The sequence below is a fragment of the Pinus tabuliformis genome, chromosome 1_1 (genome assembly GCF_031772625.1).
Source record: "Pinus tabuliformis cultivar Carrire ecotype Pingquan chromosome 1_1, CPIR1, whole genome shotgun sequence".
Lineage (NCBI taxonomy): Eukaryota > Viridiplantae > Streptophyta > Pinopsida > Pinales > Pinaceae > Pinus > Pinus tabuliformis.
Window position 1 is genome coordinate 467,442,619 of NC_142297.1, and position 6,000 is coordinate 467,448,618.

Sequence of the window (6,000 nt, forward strand, 5' to 3'; positions counted from 1 at the left end):
AACCACATCTAATTGAACCTCATCAACAAATTTTGAAGTGATAGAAAATTTAATTTTACATTGTTTGGTTACTTGTAGCTTTGCATCATCACATACACAACATAGAGGATAATGTTTCTTGTGAGGTGTTGTTTCTAATTCCAGTTTCTTGAAAATTGCATCAGATATTACATTTACTTGGGAACCAATATAAAAAATCTTATCAATTTTCATATGCTTAATTATCACCCTTATGTGAAAAAACTCACTTCTTCTACTTTTAGGACTAGGAGATGGAATAGAAGAACTAGAACTATCATGAGAAGATGTTTTTCCTTGCATTCCTATAGTTGTGATCTAAGCTTCATCCCTTGAATAAGATCCAAAATTTTGTTGCACTATGGCAATAGTATTTTTCTCTCCTTTGCCTCTAAACCTTTTAGGCCTTAGTTTAGGATGTATCTTCCCAAAATGAGCATCACCGTACCCTTTCTTTCTACAATGAGAGCATGTAGACTTTGCCTCTTCTTATTCATTGTAGCAACCTTCTTGCCTTTCCCTTTTCCTTTGAATTTGACTTACAAAAACTTAGATGTTTACTTTTGTTTGAAATCACTTTGCACATTATTTCCCATGGACTCAAGATGAGTAGCTTGGACACATACTTCATCCAAATTAGTGGGATTAAATAAGAAAATAATATGGTGAATGTAACTATGAAATGTACCAATACATTTTAAAAGAGTTTCTAGATTATATAATGGAATATTTAAATGTAATGCCTTCTTCCTAAATTATTTATTAAAGCTTTGTATGCTTTTTCCTTTCCCTTGTCTCAATTTTTTCCATTCCATGATTGTTTTATAGGTGTATGCTAAAGGATAAAACTTTTTCTTTAATGCATTATTGAATTTTGACCATGAAGAAAGGATCTTAAAAATCATTTTTCTACCTTCTTCAAGTTTACTCTCCCAACAAACCAACGTTGTACCTTCAAGTCGTAAATAGGCCGACTGAATCTTTACAGCGTCTTCAACAAATTGCTAAACATGACAATAAATTTCTATTTGTTAAATCCAATTATCTAATCTTTATGAATTAAGCTTGTCATTATACATTGAAAAGTCAAAGTTGACTTCCAATTTCAACAATGGCTTCACGGGTTCAAAGCCCACCTATGTTATTTTAAAATCATTGCAGATTGTAATAACTTCAAATAGAAGTTTCCACTTATACATAGTAAGAATCAATGGTTGGTGCAACAATGACTCTTTGGGTTGTTGCTGACAAGGTCGTGAGTTCAAAGCATTTGCCCAACTCTTCTAGAGAGGTCAAGAGAGTTTTGTTCCAACCTAAGTTACCACATTACTCGACTTGATTGGTCCACATGTCACACAATCAATGCCCAAGAATTAGTCAATTGCATAGCCACCTATGAAGTCAACTGCCACATAGATGCCACATAATTGTCTCTGCCATTTGTCCTCGGTTGATGCCACCATGTCACCATGTCACGCCAACCTCATATCACGTTTATTCTTTTGATCCTCCCTTGTGTCCTTCATACAACCTGCCATGTGTCACCCTTTGGGACTAATGCATGTCACCTCTATCCTTCCTTTTTGCATTTTTTTCAAAACTTCAAAACGTGATAACTTTCTCATATGAAGTTTGTTTGAGCTCGTTCAAGTTGTGTTGGAAATATATCACCGAGCTCCTCATCATGGAAACCTTTTCATCTCAATTTCGGACTATTTAATTTTGAGGCATCTTGGATCCTCCCAAATCACTTCTCCACTTCCTATGGTTTCCTTAAAAATCCTTTCTCCTTCAAGTGATTCACATGAAAAAACACAACCAAATAGTAGAGTTCTTCTTGGTCTACCTGACTTGAGTGAAGGGATTTCTCTCTGGTTTCCTCATCTAACACACTTCAAACCTATAATTTGTTGTCCAACTTCCAATCATAGGTTTACAAGTTTGCAATGTTGTCGTTCTTAGATTTGTACGTTCATAAGGATTATAGGTTCACTCAAATAGTTCAAGTATTTTTTAATATATTTTTCTCTAAGTGTTACCATCTTCCAAACTCTACTCAAAATAGCTAACTCAAAAAATTGACATGTTTTCTACCCACGAGTGTTGCTTCACACAGGAAAGGTCCAAGTTCCTCTTCTTGGGATGTGAAGTCAACTAGGACTCTACTGTGAGGTACATAGCCCATGCTTGGGTGGCTCCAACACCTTCTCCCCCATCCTCTCATAGCTACTTAGGTAGTTGGTAGTTCAACAAGAACATTAGGGGTCATAACATTAAATTTAGGGAAGATGGAAAACTTCCCAATCTCCCTAATAGACTTCCTAAGTAACCTATCCTTCCATACATCACAATTCATATAGGATTCTCGTTCTCCTTCAAATTTAATACTTTATAATTTAATCAAAATATTTACAACAAACAATATTGGCAATATATCCATGTTGGCTCTCCAAAATTATCATCCTTTAATTACATTGCAAAACTTGGGGATTAGAAAAAGGAATGTTACATTAGACTCATAATGGAGAAGATCCTTTTCATTGGTGGAAAATCCTAGAGTTTGTGACTTGAAGGAAATATTTTAGAAAGTAGTATTTAAAATGATGGATGGTTGAAGTCAAAACTACTATGGTCCATATAGTAGCCTCATATATTTCATATAAATAGAGTTACCTTCAAGCAACTACTAATATATTTAATCTCACAAATAATGAAAGTTATTAGTATCTTTGATCTCATTGAAGAGGAAAACTACAAAAGAAATGAACTACGCAACCTGTTGTCGCTTTAAATGGCACATGTAGCACAAGTGCTTCGGGAGACATAGAAATATTCCTAGAGACAGCCTTTGGGTTGATTGTAGACTAGTGCCTAGGACATCTTAGATAGAGGAGTGCATGGAAGATTTTCAAGAGGGGCTTTCCATTGCACTCCAATTGTCACGTAATTGAAAAAGAGGATAAAGGGGGCTTGGTCTAATAATCCTTTAAGAAGGTAAACTCATCCAATACATGGATCCAAGTGCTTAGGGGGTAAATCGGGCCGACCTCAAAGAGAAATGTCTAGTTCTGGTGGCCGACACACAACAACATGTAGCTTAATATTTATGTTTCAGTAAAGTGGAGAGGAGGAAAGAGAGGAGGGAAATCGGTGCGTAGGGTTGACTGCAATGAAAAATCCTAAGCCACAATGTTCCAGTAGAAAAATGGAAGATGGAGGAGATGAAAGAGTGGCAGGAGTGGAGCGCTAGTTAGGGTTTCAGGCCATATACTCATGGGCACATTTGTATCCAAAAGCTTAAGAAAATATGTGCATATTACAGGTACTTAAGTAAATCTGTAGCTAACACATGTATTGTTGCTACTTGGTAACAAATATACAATCATGAACAAGGGAGAAACCAATAATTTCATCACACTATTTTAGAGAAAGAAAAACATATATGGAATGAGATTGCAGAGGGGAAAACATATTGCGCATTGATCTGCTTGGAATCACCAGAATAGTTTCATTAATACTTGAAGGGTCCAAATAACTAGTCCATAACATTCAGTAGTGTATCGCTCTAGTCCCTCATGAATAGGAAATTAGAACCAAAGTGGAATCACAGAATTTGGACCACTGTGGGTGGAGAATTATGGAACATGTATTAAGTGTTTCTCCCCTTCATTTATACAGAGAAGGGGGGCTTTGAAACCACATTTACAAAATATCTCAGTCAAGGGCCAGCTGTCTGATTGACTAGCTGCCTCAATGTGCGATAGCTTTGCTGCCCAAAATGATTTCTAAGGATTTGATTCCTTTCTTGAAAACAAATAGAAATTACAGAATAACGAAAAGAAAAGGAAAACAAAAAGATGATGGAAGAAGTATCCCTCTGTTGTTCCTGTGAAGGCCCCTTGATAAGGTCACGTCTTTGCCAAAATGTGTCCCTCCTGCTGCTTCACCAGTTTCTGTCACTTTTGCCTTAACAGATCGACTTCTCCACTCTCTGTAGTTGGTAGCGATCGACTATGTTTGCTTGTCACAGAGAAACAATAGAGTTTTTCTGGGAATTCCTTTGCATTTATGACCGAGTGGAGCTCCACGCTGAGGCATTAAGTCTTCCTGAGTCACATACCTCCATTTACTCTTTGAAGATGTGTAGCGAAGCAATTGAATTCATTTATGAGGCAATCGTTGTCCCGGGTTTCTTGTTGCAGAGGCTTCCACAGGATTAGCCCATATCGCTCTCCAACTACTCCATACCTCTATTCAAAGTCTCAGCTGCCGACCCATCCAACTTTAAAACAATGTACCACGCTATCAGGGCATCACAGTATCAGGATTTTCATTCTAGAGGATGTTACAAATAGCGAGTCTCGGTGCTCCTTAGACCCCTTTGGTTTATCCCCTTTCAGTATTTCTTCAACATAGGGCCGGAGGCTATGTCGAGGCTCAACCTTTTCTATCGGAGGTTTCTTATTGGCAACTTGAAATCGGGGACTTAACTTTGAGTGATGCGATATCAGGTTTTGCCGATTTTTCGATTGTCGATCACCCTCTATGCTTAGCCCTTGGTTTCTTTGACTCTTTACGTGACTTTGGGCCAGCCCCTTATCGGAGCTCCTTTCTTGGCGGATCGCAATCAGGTTTTTCAGTCAGGACCTTTACATTGGAGTGGCAACTTGTTTGCAACCTCCAATTGCAATAGCCCTTTAGCACTTGACCGTTGGTTTTTCGCTGAATTTATTTGTTAAATGCTTTTCGGCCTTCCCTGGTGATTTACACTATCCTATTGCAACTCACAATATCGAAATATTTTAGTTTTTTCACCCCACTGGTGTGCCAATAAGCCATGATGTTCTGAGCGTGATCATCGATCATTGATTTCCACGGACCCCTGACTGCCGATAGGCCGATATGCGCTTAGTGCCATTGACGAGAAATCACCGATCCGCCGATTTGCGATATCGACCATCGTTGATTGCTAATTTCACCCCACATCTCCAATTGCCTCATTTCTACCTGATCCGCCAATAAGTGATTTGTGATATGCTCTCTGACCTCTGATCTGCAATTCTTTCCTCCTTTCAACGGTGACAAAACCCTCAACTTTAACAGGTCATATCTTCTGATTCTGGGGTCGATTTGAGGAGTTTCATATATCGTTGGAAATCTTATTTCGAGCACTATCCAATGGATGGGGTATGATTTAGCTTTGAGAGCTTTTGTGGCTTGGGAGATGGCTGCAACTTTTCTACTCTTTTGCGCCCTTTTGACAACGGAAAACAAATTTTGCAGTGAGTGAAACCACAACCCATCATAATCATCACTTTTAATGAAGAAATATAACAATGAGAAAGCATAGTGAATAACACAAATAGTGTGTGATTATAGCTAATTCAAAGGTAATGAAAATGATGTTTGGAGGGATAGGTTAGGGGGGAAGCAAATCAATCCCAAATGTTAGATTGTAAAGCTTAGTCTCATGATAACGAAAAGTTTACAAACAAATTCCCTAGTAGAGGGAGACAACATTATCAATGTTCCTAGTAGATTCCAAAGAAAATAAACCTTAAAATTCCTCTACCTTTGTTTGCAACCTCGATCCCACTGCATATCCCCATTTCAAATGTTGTTTGAAGACCCAAATTTTATCAAAACCCTTAAATCATGGTTATAGAGCTTTATATATAATTCCTTGGTCATAATCAATATAGATTTATTAATTAAAAGTGCTAACATAGTCATTTACAAACTTTATTAGTTGAAAAAATAATACAAATGTGTACTTAGAGCAAGGGCTTCTAAATATTGGTAATTGAAGGCCTCGTACTTGGGAAATGCTAGAAGATTGGTTATAAATATACCATGAAATGCTCAATTCTGGAATCACATAAATGTTGTGAGGTGTTATAGGATGAGGGAATTTGACTAACATTTGGGCATAGCAAGAAGTCATAGTTGAAGAGTTTAAAACATAAATTATTGCTATTTTAT